This window comes from Manis javanica, chromosome X, assembly GCF_040802235.1.
Source record: "Manis javanica isolate MJ-LG chromosome X, MJ_LKY, whole genome shotgun sequence".
Taxonomy (NCBI): Eukaryota; Metazoa; Chordata; class Mammalia; order Pholidota; family Manidae; genus Manis; species Manis javanica.
Genome location: NC_133174.1, coordinates 126205837 through 126224237, shown reverse-complemented (window position 1 = coordinate 126224237; position 18401 = coordinate 126205837).

The window sequence follows — 18401 nt, the reverse complement described above, 5'->3', positions numbered from 1 at the left end:
AAAAGCAGCTGTGGAAATCCCTACCCCACCTCCCAATCTGGTCAAGAAACCATGATAAGATTGTTTTGGTGATTCCTATAAAATTGTTTTAAGACACACAGAGCAAATGTAACAAGCTGCTCCTATGGGCATACTATCTGTATAGTTAGCACCTGCTCTCTTCCCCTCCCACGCCCCAGCATCCTGTCCTGGGCCCAGGTCTGTGTAGCTTTTCACTACATCTGCCAAGTAGGTGGCTTCAATGCACATGATAAACTTTGATCAGTCAAGTCAGACGCTTTGGTTCTTAGACAAGTAACCTTACTTCCACTGAAGGAAAATTATCACGAGAGCCAAAATGGGCTTGAGCACTTCTCCAAGGCCAGTTTCATACAATGACACCATGCCAGGGCTGCAGGGGCGCTGAGAAGATCAGCGCAGCCAAACCCCCAGGGACAGAGGTCCCCACTGGAAGGACCACAGAGATGCAGACAATGTCAGGATTTGTTCACAATACAAACATCAAGAAAGAACTGTTGGTCACTCTCTCTGTCTCCACTTCCTGATCTTCATCGTCCTGCATCTGACTTCTGCCCACAATAGTCCCTCCATACTATTCCCACCATTATTAGCTCCACAGATTTGGCTAAATACTTTTCTAGAATTCATCTTTCATGACCTTTCTATTCACCTGTGGACCTGTTATTCTGTTATCCTTCTGAGAACTCTCCCTTCTTGCCTCTCAGAATACTTCTTCATGTGATTCCCTTTTTAATTTGAATCCCTTGAAACTTTGGTATTCTATCCTCTCCTCCCTGCCCCCCTTCATGTTTTCCTTGGATGATTCCCATCCACTTTCACAGTTTTCACTATCAACTTCATTGTGGTAAATCCCAAATCTGTAACTGCAGCCTTGAACTTCAGATGTGTAAGTACAGCTACCTTTTTAAAATTGATATTTCTTGTATTAGTTCCAAGTATAAACACAGTGGTTCAACAGTTACCCATATTATTAAATCCTCACCCCCACTAGTACAGCTACTATCTGTCAACATAGAAAGATGTTATAGAATCATTGGCTATATTCTCCATGCTGTACTACCATCCCTGTGATCAACTTATATTATGATTGAGAACTATTGTGCCCCTTTGTTCCCCTCCCCCTCCCCTTCCCCCATGTGCCTCAACCCCTCCCCCTTGGTAACGACTAGTCACTCCTCAGTGTCTATGACTCTCCTGCTGTTTTGTTCCTTCTGTTTTGCTCTGTTTTTATAGTCCACAAATAAGTAAAATCATGTGGTATATGTCTTTCTCTGCCTGGCTTATTTTACTGAGCATAATACCCTCTAGATCCACGCATTCTGTTGCAAATGGCAGGATTTCTTTCTTATTTATGGCTGAATAGTATTCCATTGTGTATATGTACCACCTTTTCTTTATCCATTCATCTATTGATGGATGCTTAGGTTGCTTCCCTATCTTGGCTATTGTAAATAATGGATATATCTTTTCAGATCAGGGCTTTTTCTTCAGGTAAATTCCTAGAAGGGGAATTCCTGGGTCATACAGTACTTCTATTTTTAGTTTTTTGAGGACCCTCCATACTCCTTTCCATGGTGCTGCACCAGTTGACATTCTCACCAACAGTGTAGGAGGGGCTCATTTCTCCACATCCTCGCCAACACTTGTTATTTCTTGTTTTTGGATAGTGGCCATTCTGACTGGTGTGATGGATGTCTCGTTGTAGTTTTGATTTGTATTTCCCTGATGATTAGTGATGTGGAGCATCTTTTTGTGGGCCATCTGTAGTTCTTCTTTGGAGAAGTGTCTGTGCAGGTCCTTTGTCCATATTTTTAATCAGGTTATTTGCTTTTTTTGGTGTGAGGCTAAGTAGAGTTACCTTTGAATATTTCCATTTGGTATCCCAAAGCCACCTCACATATTGCATGCCCAAAGTGTAACTCATGTCACCTCTCCACTTCCAGCGCTCACCTGACCTCCATCAGGGTTCTCTCAATCTCCGTGAATGGTACTACTATAGCCATCTAACTGTCAAGGCCCGAGACCTGGGGGTCATCATAATTCTTCCATCTGTCTTGCCCAGATTACTCCCCAATCCCAGTGTCTTATTCCTTCCCAAAGCTTCTTGATTTGCCACCACTTCTTTCCATTCCTCCTGCCCCCATCCTAGTCCAGGCCCACATCTCTTCTCTCTTAAATTACTGAATTGTACTCTCCTAGTTTATCTCCTTGCTTCTGTTTCTGCCCAACCTCATCCTTTTTCCATATAGCCAGCAGATTGTTAATTTTAAACCCTATAATCATATCAAATCTGACGGAAGCTATCACGTTTCTGCATGAGACCCAGGGAAGCAGACCGACAGAGTGCCGTGGCATGTTCAACATGCACGAGCTTGTCTCCAGAAGTTCCTGCTTGTACTTCAAGCCTTGAAGCCTCCTTTTTCTCTCATCTTTCTCCTGCCTGGTCCTCTAGCTTGAAGCAACCACTGGCTACCTTCCTAGTCTCTGAACTTCAGTTCTCTTTTCTGATTTCCGGTTCTGTGCCGAATGTCCTTTATGTCAGGGCATTCCATACTGTCTCTTCCCCAAGAAGTGGTCTGGACCTGGGGTTGGGCCCCCTTTAAAAATCTCCAGTGGCCTAATACATCCAGAAGTGATTCTCAGACTTAGTTTCCAAACAATTTGTAGATCTCTGGAGTGCCTGAACATGCCTGCAGCCATAGTCAAATATTGACCATCTTTTTCTTAGTTCACAGAAAGAACTAAGTTAATGGAGTGAATTGTTTCATTTTTCACTTTTTCTTGCATAAAATTTTCTGCAGTCTGTCACCCCTTTTTATGACTGCTTTTCTGCTAACTAGTTTGCAGCCAATAAGTATCAAGGAAAAAATTCAAAAAACAATGGATCACAGTTCAACAGCTTGGTGTGAATATTCTTGTGGTTGTGATTTTATATTGATAACCTAGAACAGTCATAGTTTCTGCTAGAAAAATTATTTCCAGTACATATGAAAGAGTTAAATCCATCAGCATTTTGTTTGTTCTACAGACGGCCTCACAAAGACTCTTTTCCCTGAATATGTCTGGGAAATCCTTGCCTAGAGGATAGTGTCTTGCTTCTTAGCACCGAACATGATCTGACCCACCTCCCATCTTTTCGTCTTCGTCCCCCACAACTTGCAACATGCTATAGGGCACCAACCATATCAAGCTAGGTTTATTTCCCAAAAAGTACTGTGCTTGTTCCAGCTGTTCCCTGCACCCATGCTGACTCCCTCCTCTCTTATACATTAAGCTTGAAGAGATGACCCCCCTCCCTCGCTCTGTGAAAAACCCCTCCAGGTGACGAGGAGCTTTCTTCTACGCTTTACCTGTTACAGCATTTGCCACACTACATCAGAGTTGACTTCTCTGATTTCCCTAGCATTAGCTCCTAGAGGGAAGAGACAAAAACTATTTTTTTTTTAAATCTCAGAATCTTTGCTTCCTGACACATTGTAAGGAATTAGTAAACCTTTGCCAAATTGCTAAATTTTCTTTTAAGGGGATAGAAAGGGAAGTTGTAAAACATACTAACTTGATAGACTAGCACTGGCTAGCCTCTTCAGTAGTACAAATCAAAATATATTGTATTTAAATTTTCTTCTATTCCTTCAATTATCTCTTTTTCCTCTGGGGTCAGTTCCATTTGTTTATTATGGTCCTTCTCTTTCATGTTGATAGTTTTCCTCAAATGTCTCATGATCCTTAGTTGTCTGGCCATATTTATGAATGAAAAATGATGTTAGTTTTTATGGGTAGATGGCATGGGTTTCCTCTACAATTGTGTTGATCTGTTTCCCCCACAACCCTCTCTCCGGAATGGGAGGGCTGACTGTGGGTTCTGTTTAAGTGGGTAGGACCTGTCAACAGACAGACTTCCTTTAGGTTATGTGGGCGGAGAGGCAGGAAGGCCAGGGACCCCCACAACTGATAAAATAAGGAGGGCTTTTCTCTGGGGGTGGAGCCCTGTAGAGGGTTTCACTCTCGACTGAGGCTGGTTTTCCTTTTGTTTTCTTCTTCTATCTGTTGCGGAGGTCTCAGCACCCTCCCTGGAGCTCTCCCCAGGCGATTTTAGCCTGAGGGCAAAGGTCAAATGCTGCTGCTGACAAAGGGTCCTTGGGGGAAGGGAGAAAGAGCCCACCTGTTCCACTGCAGCTCTTTACTGCCTTCCCATAATGAGGGCCTCAGCCTACCCCTGCCCTGCTGTCTGCATTTGTCTCTGACATTGGTGCTTCTTTGGGAAAACCCAGTCTTACCTCTGATTTCTTGAATTCCAATGCTTCCTGTTCTGATTTCTCTGTTAGTCCAAATTCATTGACTTTCTTGCGTTCTGGTGTCCCTCCAAATTTATTTCACGTTGATGTCACCTTTTCTTGTTTCCCGTGGTTGTTGTGATTTCAATCATTTTACATTTATTTTTGGCTAAACAATGCATTCACATGGTTAAAAATGTAAATGATACAAGAGTGTGCAGTGTAAAGTCTTCCTTCCACTTCTTTCTCCCAGTCCTCCATTGTCAACCAGTATCATTAGTTTCTTCTCTATCTTCCAGAGATGCTATTAATGGGTATTCAAGCAAATACATGTTCTCTTTCACCCTTTTGGGCACTCAGTAGGATACAATACACTGTTCTGCATCTGTTTTTTTCATTTAACAATATATCTGGAGAATATTCCATGTCAGCAAAGTGACTCTTTTTTCTTCTTTTTTTTACAACTACACAGTATTCCATTGTATGAATGACATCCCATAATTTAACTAATCCTCTATTGATGAACATTTAGGTTGTTTCCAGTCATATGATACTAAAACATTGAGCAACAAATAACCCTATGCTTATTCAGTTTTTAAAGTTTCTTTTTAGGCATTTCTGTGAGATCTGAAAGGCAAAAAAATCACATTTTTTTAGCACTGAACAATCAACATGTTAACCTAAACACATCACACTCAAAGGAAGATAATTTAAAGTTATTGTTCATTTTTCATTAGTCGGATCAGTGCATAGTAAGTCATTTGTGTCATCTACCCCCTTCAAAGCAAGGCATTGCGTTTTAAAGCTTCCAGTGCGAAGTTCTGTGTGGTCTTGAGGATTCTGGTTACATCATGTGGGATTCTCCATGTAGGTCTGCAGCAGAAAGCCAGAGTGATCTCTGGTGCCTCCAGCCCAGATGCTGTACTTTTTGGCTAGATTGGTAAGAAACAACTTCAAGAGATTTCTTTCAATCAGTTCATTTGCTTAAATCAACATTTATTGAGTGCCTACTGTGGGTTATGTGCTGATCTAGACACTGGGGATACAAAAATAAAGATGATAGTCCCTATCTTACCAGAAGCTCACAGTCCAGAGCAGCCGAGCAATACATGAGCACAAACAACTATCAAACAAGGTGAAAAATGCCACAGTAGAGGTGAACACAGACTGCTATGGGAACATTAAGGAGGAGTACCTACCCAGTCTTGGGGGTAGGGTAGAAATAATATCAGGGAAGGCTTCCTGGAGGAAGAGACACTTGTCATAGCTTTGTATACCAACTTCTAGCACTCCACTGACAAATACGAACTTTCAGTGTCCATCTATTGTCCTTGGCTTTTCTAGTCTGGAGTCTTCCACCCCTTTTCATTCTGCAGCAGCCTCATAGTTGGCTATATTTATTCTGACACTCCAAAGGTTCAGGAAGAGTAAGGTGGGAGAGGATTGGGGATAATCATCTCCAGCATAGACAATGTGGTTGGAGACCAGGATGTTTGGAGTGTTGGCCTGGTTTCAGAAGTATTAGTTGTGATAGTGTGACCAGAATCCTCAATCTCTATTACTACCAGCTGCCTTACCTCCATCTCAGGTCCCCAGGGTGAATTTTCTTGGCAAATGGGTGCTCTTTGTTTCTGATTGCATTTGTTTGCTTCTGTGTCACTCTGACTCCACTCCCCATTTGTATAAGAAAAAAAGCCATATCTATTTATTTGCTTAGATAGAAAAGAAATGCAGGTGACAGTGGTTAATTACCACTGGGAAGTAGAACTGGGCTGGGTGTGGGGAGGCAAGTTTTACTTTTTGCTCTGTACCCTGTGCTCTCTGCATTCTTTTTACAATAAGCACATTTGAATTTTGTAATAATAAATTTTTTGATGAACTTTTTATTGAAGTAAACCTTTACATACAGAAAAGTGCACAAATCATAAGCTTACGAATGAATTTTCAGAGTAAACACAGCCATTGTAATCATCACCCAGATTGTAGACCTTTACAGTATCTCTGAAGGCCCCCTCTTGTCTCCTTCTAATCACTTCCACTTCTCATGAAGATAACCACTATTCTGCTTTCTAACACCAAAGGTTAGTTTTGACTGAGAGTTCCAGTTGCTCCTTATTCTCGCTAGCACTTGTTATCATTAGTGTTATTTATCTTAGCTATTCTGCTAGGTCTGCAGTGTTATCTCATTGCAGTTTGGATTTGCATTTCTCTAATGGCCAATGATGTTGAAAATCTTTGCATGTGCTCATTTGCCATCCATATGTCTTCTTTGGTGCTAACATGTTCCATAAATATAGAACTTAATGGTTTTTAAAAATTGCTTGAAAATAATAATGCCACTAACCTGACTAGGGAATATTCTTTGTGTAACAATCCTTCCAAGAGGCCAGATTAGGATGGTGTAAATAGCCAGAATTTGGTAGCAGATATTCCAGACTACTCTGCTTGCTGTGGGATTTTAGGCAAACTATTTGACTTCTTTGTACCTCAATTGCTTTGTCTCTAAAACAGAGATAACAATAGTTCCTGCTTCATAGGAGTGTCCTGAGGATTAGAGGAAAAAATTATGTAAGGATCTCCATTGCATGCCTGACAGGGTAAATGTTCATCAGTACTCTCTTTGCAAAGCCTGGGAAGGGGGCAAGGCAGCGAGGTTGTCTTGTCCTTTAGGTAGTCAGTGGCTCAGTATCTCAGGGAGAAGTGGTGAATGATTCCTCTTTCTCTGGACGAACAAAACTCCAGAGTTCTGTCCTGGAGGCAAGATTCTATCCCCTCACTCCCTGCTGTGCTTCCCGCCTCACCACAGCAGGAAGAGCGGGCTTGGAAAGAAATTTGAGAACTTCCCAGACGTAAGACGGGCTCGGCTCTTGGATGATGCTGCACCCCTTGTATGACTTTAACACCTCCTGCCTTGTGTCTAGCAGAAAGACAAAAGCCCCAGGGCATCTCTCTGTATTATTTCCGAAGATTCTCACATTGATGTTTCCTATGGCAGGACTGCCTGAAGGGCCTTGTGGCTGACACCAAGTAGTCAGTACCCAATCAGCAAATATTTGCCCAGCACTTAGCAAGCAGTAGGTTCTCTGAAAGGTCTGGTGAACCAAAATGAAAAAGAAAGGAGAGAGAAAAGCGGAGCATTGACCACAGTGCTTTGGGGGAAGCACCACAACAGGGCGAGTGCAGGGGGCTGTGGGAGAGTGAGCGGGAGTGAGGGTGAAGCCTGAGAGGCTGGTGGGGGCAGGGGGGGTTGGTTCCTGGAAGAGGGAACATCAGAGCCCTAAGGGAATTGTCTGCAGAGGGAAGAATACATTCCAGGCACAGGAAATAGCACATGCCAGGACCCAGAGATGGGTTCTTTCTTCTCTTGAGGCTGCATGCTCGTGACCAAAGCCTTGCTCTGGGCTCTGCACAGCACCCCAGCTTCTTCCAATGGGCCCTTAAGGTGGAGCACAGAATATTAGAACTTAAAAAAATACCCTTGTTTCCAGAGTGAAGGGTCACAGGATCAAGTACTCTGCAGGTGGGTGCATTACTGGCACTCATTCTCCTTCAGCAATCAGCCCAATATGACTGAATATATAAGACTTGTCTATGTGCTTCTAGCCCATTTTTTATCTCTTGCCCTCGAGTCTCAGCCTGCCTTCTACATCTCTTCCAGAGCTCCAGAACTCTGGTAGGCTGGCCCCCAGCACTTACGGACCAAGAGCCCTCCACACCAGCTTTCCCTGGGCCCCCCTAATTTACCCCTACTCAATCCTTCTTCTTAACATGTTCAGGGTTTTTTTTTTTTCCAGTCTCTTTTTCCTTGTTTTTGTCTCTCTAGCTTCCAACTGCTATTCTCTAGGCTGCCCTCTTCACTTCGGATCCAAGGCTTGGGCAGCCCGTCTCTGATTTCCTCCTATGGCCCTCTCCTGACGACCCTTTGGAACTGTTTCGAAAGTGGCACTTCTTCTCCTGGCTCCTTTCCTCGGTATCTTCACAGGGGACTCTTCTTAGTGGGGACCTGACTCAGGAGACCCCCGGCGCTCACAGTGTCTCCTGGGGCCAGCCCCCTGGTTTCATAAATGGGGAAACTGAGGCTCAGAGAAATGGGGATCACTTACCAGGGCTAGGCAGCAAGTTAGTGCAGAGCAGGGACTAGCCGAGGCCGGCAGACTTCCAGCCAATGCTCTTTCCCAGGAATCAGGCTGCCTCTCACAAAGCTCAAGTCCTCTCCCCGGCATCAGCTCCCACCCGCTGACTTCACTGCGTGCCCATCTCTGTCAGTGCTTCCTTCCTGAGCCAGTTCATTAAGACTACAGCTGGCCCGTCCAGGCTTCTGACTCAGCAGCCTAGTAAAGAACATCCAGCCATGTCTGCATATAATTAAGGAAACACCAGGGGCAGGAAGCACTTTTTTCTCTGGCAGGGTCTGGGGGGTGGGGGGCGCGGGGGGGGGGAGGCGGTGTAAAAGGAGGTGGAGAGATTCAGTTAAATGGTGAGATGTCAGGACCCACAGTGGTGGTAGGGGTGTATGAAAGGGCTGTATGAGAAGATTCAGCATTACTGGTTACATACATTTGGTAGAGACATGTAGTTAGTGGCATAGAAGGAGCCATGTGATACACCTGTGTTAGTGCAACTATCATGGGAAAAATAGAATGTTCCCATAGTTCCACTTGTGTAAACAGTACATCACGCGTGTCCCCAAAGTGCCTATGAGTAGTGGTTAGAAATCAGCTGCATGTTCCCGTCCATTCTCTGACCCCACGTTAATTTTTGCCTCTGGGTTAGTAGTTGGAAATGATTACTACAATGCTTGTGAACTGGTGTGGCACAGGCATTCACCAAAGAATAAATGGAGTTGAGAACTTCTGTCCTTTACAATGTCCCGCTGTGAATGGTGCCATCTTGCTAAGTGTGGATTTAGAACAGCTCCTACTAGAGCACATCTGCATCTAATCCAGCATCTCCACTCAGGGCTTTTGACATCGAATGTTTTCTGACTGGGAGGAGCAGGCAGCCCACGCTTGCCCTGTTGGTAGAGGGTCTCTGAAGCCTGGAGACCTCGCTTCGGACATGACGGGACCAACCACAGCTGAAGCATGGTCACATAAAGCAGTGGGGCTGACACTTGTACTGGGTTGAACAGTGTTCCCCCGCCCCCAAATTCTTATCCTCCAAATTCTTATCCTCCTGGAATCTGTGAATGTGACCTTATTACGAAATAGAATCTTTGCAGATATTAGCTAAATTAAGATGAGACCATACTGGGTTAGGGTGGGCCCTACTCCATGGCTGGTGTCCTTATAAGAGGAGGACACACACTGAGGGAAAGTGGCCATGTGAAGGCAAAGGCAGACATTGAGCAATGGTGCCACAAGCCAAGGCACATGATGGAGTGGCACAACCATCGGAAACCGGAAAAGTCAAGAAAGGATTCTTCCCTAGAGTCTTTGGAGGGGGCATGGCCCTGATAACACCTTGATCTCAGACTTCTGGCCTCTAGAACATTAGAGAATAAACTCCTGCTGTTTTAAACCACCAGTTGGTGGTAATGTGTTACGGCAGCCATTGGAAACCAATACAGAAACTCTATAGAAAAAATTGGCTCCATCTTCTGAAATATTACAGTAATCGTGACATGAGGAGAAAGGTGCTCATCAATAGAAGATACACCCCCAAGCATAGGGACTGTGTGGCCCCTCGGATTATGCCATGCACAGGCCTGTACATGCATAGAGAAGTAAGTCTGGAAGATATCACTTGTTTCTGGGTGATAAATTCTGGGAGATTTTTATCCTTTTCCTCTGATTTGTCTGTATTTTCTAAGTTTCCCACAATGAATATGTATTACTTGTATAAACAAGATATATCAACATCTACCTGTCATCTATTTATCCATGTATCTTTAATTTCTATTACTTTCATGCACTCACAGAATTCTTTTCAGTGAAGTAGTCCCAGGATACCTGAACTTCTTTTAGACCCAAGGTTAGGAGCACCTCCCTGAAAGCTCTGGCAGAGTAAGGGTAGACAGTCATAATTCCATGTATTTATATAGTATTTGATGCTTTTCAAAGAACACAGTTCCCTGTCCATTGACCCATTCAACCTCATCCCCCTTAGATTGATAAGGAATCTGAACTCAGAGAATTATTAAGGAACTTGCCCAAGGTCTCATAGCTAATAAGTCATAGAGCTGTGACTAGCACTCATGGTCCTAACATTTGGTCCAGTAGCAGTTTCTAGAATGTACGGTCCATAGGACAGTATTGTTTGTCTGTCTTCTTCTCCAAGAACTTGTATCTCTAGCACTTAGAGTCATGCCTGGCATACAGTAGGCGATCAGTACATTTTCACTGAATGAATCTGATAAAAGCAAGCTCCTTCCTAGAAGTATTGTCTACAACTAGGAACATGTTTGTTCGAGGCAAGCTGTTGTGCTCTGCAGAAGGTAGCAGGGCTGCTACAGGGGGTCCCACTCCCTTCACAATCTCTGTCCTTCCACAGACTGCTTCTCTGTCCCCCTGCCCCCAGGCAAGGATAGCTAATGTCTAGAGAGGCATACATGTGCTATGGTTCAAGGAGAGTCTAGAAAGGGCTCCTTGTCCAAAAATAGTGGTTCCCAGCAAAAAGATCCAGGATCAAGGGGAGGGCAGGCGCTTCCAATGGGTGGTTTTGCCAACTACAAAATGATTTTTTGGTTCTGGGACAAGGAAGAGGACACATCAAGCAACATTGACACAGAGAGACAGAGAGAAAAGATGGCAGCCAAGTGAATGGAGAAAGGTTTCAGTTCAGGAAAAGAACAAGCATAAACAATGTCCAAAAGTAAGTCAAAAAGGAAGACTTCTTGAAACACTCTTGCTCCCCTTTCATACAGCTCAAAGGCTTGGAAGACTTCCTTTCTCAGAATGCATGTGGCTCTACAAGGAAAGGGTGGGACAAGCAGAAGACGCTCCCATCCCTGACTAGTACCCTAGCCCAACCCTCAGTTTCCATCTCCTAAGGATACCCCTCCTCACATGCCCCACACAGGTGACATTTTTCCATCAGGCCTTGTGAAAGGGGCTCCCAGAGGGCAAGCTTTGTACAGAGGAGTGGGGCTCCCACCCCAGATTTCCTTTTCAAGTGCAAATTCTCAGGAAGCTTTAAAGCTGCTCCTGCCCTGCCTGGGAGGGTGGGGATGTGGCCACTGCCAGTGCTGAGAAGGATCCCATCTCAGGAAGCCAGCTGAGAAATGAGAGGTTAGGGAGAGGGCCATGGGCCTCTGAGCACTGAGGTCAGGGAGCAAGCTCTGGGGACCCTGTAGGATTTCCCAATTTTCCCCTTCCCTAGCCTTTTCCATACAAACCAGGACAGGAAGGGGAAGCCTAAGGAGGATTGTGGGCCAATTAATTGTAGGTAAGGAAGTTGTCTTAAACAGGAAAGCCACCTCACTGTCTTAATTAAGGGCCATTCCTGGTTAATTTGCTAGATAAGGAGAGGGGTGCAGCTTTGATAGTAAAGGATTTTGAGAGATCACGCCTTCCTGTGTCTAGGTAGAGCCACATGTATTCTGAGAAAGGAAGTCTTCCAAGCCTTTGAGCTGTATGAGAGGGGAGTTGCAAGAGTGTTTTTCTTCTTTTCCAACACTGCGTACTTCTCCTAGCATTCTAGGGTTCACAGCATTAGTAGCCACTACGTACAAAATGTGAACCCAGGGTATCATTCAGGTGGCTGAACCAACAAATTAATGCATTTTGTCAAGTACCAATGCTCCTATTTTCTTGCTTCTTAACAAAGACCTATCTTAAAATCCACTCCTAGCTGGGAGAAAAATGTCCATTTTCAGCTTAGGACACAAGAGAATTGTTCATCGGTGTGGTGGGTTTTGCGAGTATCTTTCATAAAGTTTGTGAGCAATGAAAATTACTGCATTTTCAGAGTTAGCTCCTCAGAAACCGGAAATGTGAACAGAGCTGACTTAGTGCTACTACTTTCTCTTACTCCTGTAAGAAAAAGGAAAGACTGTGCACAAGGTAGCGATGATGTGCGAAAACCACAGTAGAGGTTTTGTGAAGAAGCGCAATTGTGGCTTTTGCACAATTTATTCCTAAACCGAGGCTGGGGACAGCAAATGACACTTTTCGAAGTAGCTTCTGGACTGGTATTTCACTGAAATGAAGAAGATCTTTGAGCAAGACCGGAAAGCCAAAAATCTACTTTTCATGACCTCTGCAGGAAAGTAGTAGTTGCATTGTGGAACATTCTAGAATGGCAGGCTCAAACCATAGTCCGGAAGAACTGTAGGCCTTTTTGGGTGGGAGGGGGAGAGGCAGGGAAAATCTAATTCCCAATGAAAGTTTCTGATAGTTTTCCACTCTCTCCACCCCCTCACCTAGTTCTGTGGCTCCACTTTAGCCACCTCCCCTAGCACAGGGAATCTGATTCAATAGCCAGAGAAAAGGAAATAAAGGAAACAGAAGAAAAATTCATGTCAGTCTCAGGATGTCCAGAACAGTTTTAACTCAAAAGTTGCCTACGAATGTAAAGACTCTGTATCGCATACCCCATTGTACTGGGAGTGCACCTAAGTATGTCAGGGACCTAGATGTAGCCCTGGAAAAAGTACTCACAGTAAATATTATTTTATAACTAATCCATATTTTTGATAAGAAGAAAAGAAAAAAGGTTTACCAGGTGAACAGAAGGATATCAATAATGGGTAAGTAACTGAACAGGAAGAACAAAAAAATGGCCTGATGGAGTAAAATGAATTTCTTCTGTCCTTCATGGGGTTCGTTGGGGTGGCATAAGCCCCTATGGAATAAACTAGGAATCTTTGGAGTAGCTAACTTTCCTAAACAGCCCAGAAAGCTTCATGAATTAATTCTTTCAAGCTTTCAAGGAGCATATAGTTTCGATACTTTAAAAAATGTTCTAGAACAGTGAAAAATAATAAAAGATTCTCATTCTTTAACCAAAGCCAGCATAAGATTGATATTGACACTAAACTGTTTTCTACGTTTATCTTGCATCTACCTACCACTTCAGCATTTTATTAAAAATAAAAATAATAATAATAATAAAGGGAGAAATGTGGGATCCACATATAAATCAAGTATAAAAATCAAACGAATATTCATATTTGACCTGATTGTTTATAGTTCATAATGCGTGATCAAAACCAAAAGTTTCTGTGATGAATGCCCTTGTACTGTTCACCATGTAAGAACTTGTTCGTTATGCTTCAGAAGATTGGAGACTGACGAGAATTAGGCTTGGGGTAGATTAATGATTGTGCATTGAGCATTGACTCCCCTATACAGAATTTTATTGTTGTTAACAACCATTTGATCAATAAATATGAGAGATGCCCTCTCAAAAAAAAATATATACTTTTGTCAAAAAAGGAACAGATTATTTTGGTGTCCAAAACTCACCTGACAAATGTCATTGTTTAGATTTTTGCTTCTGGCATTAATAAAAGAATAATTTCAATGGGAGTTTCATGTATTGGGACCTCTTCTGATGCCAGGATTTCACAGAATGAGAAATGGATTGTTAGGGAAATCTGAAGCTTGTATTAAAGGCTTAATTCACTGAAAAGTCAAAATAATTGTGGGTGAGGAAAAGAAAAAATATTTTCCTCAATAAACTTTTCCATAGAAAAAAAAAAGATTGATATTGAAGTCTAACAAAGAAACAACCTAACTTTACACCTCACAGAACAAACTGGTTCAAAAGTTAGCAGAAGGAAGGAAATAACAAATATTGGAGTAGAAATAAATGAAGTAGAAATCGATTGGAAAAAATCAACAAAAATAAGTTGCTTTTTGAAAAGATAAACAAAATTGATAAACCCTTAGGTAGACTAGCAAAGAATAAAGGAGAGAAGACTCAAAAAAGTAAAATCAGAAAAGAAAGAAGGGAGATTTCAACTGATGCAACAGAATTAAAAAGGATCATAGGAGACTACTATGAAGAATTATACATAAACAAACTGGACAACATAAAGGAAACAGATAAATTCCTAGAGACCTACAACCTAAGACTGAATCATGAAATTGAAAATCTGAACAGACCAATACAAATAAGGAGATTGAATCAATAATGAGAAACCTCCAAACAAAGGAAATCCCAGAACCAGAGGGCTTCACTGGTAAATTCTACCAATATTTAAAGAATTAATATCATTCATTATCAAACTCTTCAAAAAAACTGAAGAGAAGGGTATACTTCCAAACTCATTTTATAAGGCCAGAATAATGATACTTAGTACCAAAGCTGGACAAAGATACCACAAGAAAAGAAAACTATAGGCCAATATCCCTAATAAATATAGATGCAAACATCCTTAACACGATATGAGCAAAGAGAATCCAGTAGCACATTAAAAGTATCAGACACCATGACAAATGAGATTTATCCCTAGGATGCGAGGATGATTGAACATATAAAAATAATCAGTGTACTATTCCACATTAACATAATAAAGGATAAAAATCACATGATCATCTCAATGGATGCAGAAAATACATTTGACAAAATTCAACATGTTTTCATGATAAGAACTATCAACAAACTAGGATAGAAGGAAAGTACTTCAACATAATAAAGGCCATGTATGACAAACCCACAGCTAACATCATACTCAATGGTGGAAAGCTAAAAGCTTTCCCTCTAAGATCAGTAACAAGTCAAGGATGCTGACTCTTGTCTCTTCTATTTAACATAGAACTAGAGGCCCTAGCCAGAATAATTAGGCAAGAAAAAGAAATAAAAGAAGAAAAGGAATCCAAATCAGGAAAGAAGTAAAATTGTCCCTGTTTGCAGATGGCTGATCTTATATATAAAAAGTTTCCATTAAAAAACTGTTAGAACTAATACCCAAATTCAGTAAGGTTGCAAGATCAGCATACAAAAATTAGTGAACTATCTGAAAGGAATTAGGAAAATAATTTCATTTATAATAGCAAAAAAAAAAAGAAAGAGTAAAATACTTAGGAATAAATTTAACTAAGGATGTAAAAGACTTGTATTTTGAAAACTACAAAACATTGGTGAAAAAATTTAAAGAAGGCACAAACAAATGGAAAGACATTGCATGTTCATGAATTGAAAGACTTAAATGTCTGTATTACCCAGAGATCTACAGATTTAATGCACCCTATCAAAATCCCAGTATAGTTATTTACAAAAATAGAAAAAAACAATCCTAAATATCAGATGGTACCACAAAGGACCCCAAATAGCCAAAACAATCTTGAGAAAGAAGAACAAAGCTGGAAGCTTTCTACTTCCTGTTCAAAATATATTACAAAGCTACAGTATTCAAAACAGTATGTTACTGGCATAAAGACAGAGATATAGACAAATGGAACCACGTAGAGGACCCAGCAGTAAATCCATGTGTATACTGTCAACTGATCATCAATGAGGATGACAAGAATACACATTAGGGAAAGGATAGTCTGCTCAGCAAATGATGCTGGAAAAACTGGATATCCACATGCAAAAGAATGAAATTGGACTCTCATCTCACACCACACACAAAATTCAACTCAAAATGCATTCAAAACTTAAGGACCTGAAACTGTAAAACTCCTAGAATCACACAAAGAGGAAAAGCTTCATGACATTGGTTTTGGTGATGATGTCATGGGTATGACACCAAAAGCACAGGCAACAAAAACAAAAACAAACAAGTGGGACTACAGCAAAATAAAAAGCTTCTGCACAGCAAATGAAACATTCAAAAACATGGAAAGGCAACCTACAGAATGGGAGAAAGTATTTGCAGACCATATATCTAATCAAGAGTTATTGTCCAAAATATATCAGGGACTCATACAACTCAATATAGTAAAAATAAAAACAAAACTAACTACTTGAATAGACATTTCTCCAAAGAACACATAAAAATCATCAACAGGTATATTAGAAAAAGCTGAGTGTCACTAATCATCAGGGAAATGCAAATCAAAACCACAATGAGACATTACCTCACACCTGTCATAGTTGCTATTATAAAAAAAAAGGCGACAAGTGTTGATGAGGATGTGGAGAAATTGGAACCCTTGCACATGTTGATGGTGATGACTATGGAAAACAGTACAGAAGTTCCACAAAAAATTAAAAAATAGAACTATTATGTGGTCCAGCAATCTTATTTTTTGGTTTTTAGCCAAAAGAATTTAAATCAGGATCTCAAAGCGATATTAGTACCAGTGGGGTTGAGTAGAGAGCCCAGCGGTAAATCCATGTGTATATTGTCCACTGACCTTTGACAAAAGTGCCAAGAATATGCAATAAGGAAAGGATAGTCTCTTCAACAAATGATGCTGGGAAAACTAGATGTCCACATGCAAAAGAATGAAATTAAACCTTTATTTTATACCATACTGTGTTCATTGCAGCAATAGCTAAGATGTGGAAACCAATGTCCATCAATAGATGACTGGATAAAGAAACTGTGGTGTATACATACAATAGAATACTACTCAGTTTTAGAGAAAGAAGGAAATTCTGCAATATGGAACAACATGGATGAACCTTGTGGAAATACGCTAAGTGAAATAAGTCATTCACAGAAAGAAAAATATTGCATGAGTCTACTTATATAAGGTCTCTAAAATAATCCAGTTCATAGAATCAAAGGGTGGAATGGTGGTTGCCTCGGGCTGGAGTCAGGGGGAAATGGGGTGTTAATCAGTGAACACAAAGTTTCAGGTTTCCAAGATGAATAAGCTCTAGAGATCTGCTGTACAACATTATGCCTATACTGAAAAGAATGTATTGTACACTTAAAAATTTGTTAAGAGGGTAAATCTCACTTTAGGTGTCATTATGACGATAAAATAAAATAAAAAATCCTGACAAAGAACATGAAAAATTAAGCTGCTTAACTGTCTCACACATAGATATTTATTGAAACTATGCTAGGTAAAATATTAGCAAATGGAATCTAGCAGTATCTTAATCTATAAATGTATATCTTCACCAAGAGGGACCCATTTAAGTAATGCAATAATGGTTTAATGTTAGAAAATTGAATTCCCTTCAGGAGGAGAACAAAGAAAAGAATACTATTGTGATACATGGTAAAAAAGCAAAAAATTTATCATCAATTCCTGATAATGCTTTTAGAAGAGGAAGAATAATGACATTCTTCATTCATAAGACAAATCCATATTTCAGTCTTACTATCCCTTTAACCTTGGGCATGCCACATACTCTACATCACTTTCCTAATATTTTAAGTGGCAATAATACTACAGACATGTCTGTGTCAGCAAAATTCATCAATATATGTATCAAATGCTCTCACAACTCCCAGCTTCCCCACCCTCTTAATGCCTTATTTTCTCACCCGTGTAACACTTATCAACACTGTGTGGAGCACACTAAGGAAGTGATACACTCTCATGGTTCTGTTTTCCTGTTTTTTCTCATTTGCACCAGTGAATGTAGAATGTTTTTTACTGCTGCTTTAGCAGTGTTTATTCATGTGTGGTCTTGTAAACAAAGTAACCCTCTCCCTGAGCACCCCTCCATACTAACTCCTAGACCCCCTCAAAGGAAGACTGCACTGACTGGCTTCCTTGGTTGCATTAACTGGATGGCTCCCAGCCCCTGTTGCGCCAGAGAAGCACCTGAACAGCGTCCCCACATGCTTTGACTTGGTAGCCAGAATGGCCACTGGTGCAGAAGTCATTTCAATGCCAAGTTACAAACACTTTCACGGCCTCTACAGAAGTTGACATATATGTCATTTGATTTTGAAAGCAGCTTTGATTCATTACTAAAAATTGACTGAATGGCTCCATAGTACCTTACAAGTCCATTCATTAAAATGAAGGCACTTTCAGAAAGAAAGAGACCTTAAAAGAGACGGCAGAGAGCAAGCAACCAAACCTTGCAGGAACCTCCAAATGAGGGAAAAGAAAAAAGAGACGCAAGGAGGGGGCAAAGGAATAGAGAGACTCAGCACTGGGCAGTCCCATAGCAACGAAAGATGGGAAAAAATGCAAGAAGGATGCAGCTCAACTTTCTCGTTTCCCCTCAAGCACCATCCATCTTCCCACCCAAGGAGGGCTTTTGCTGGGCTAATCAGCTTGGCCTGATCCTCAGAACCGGAGC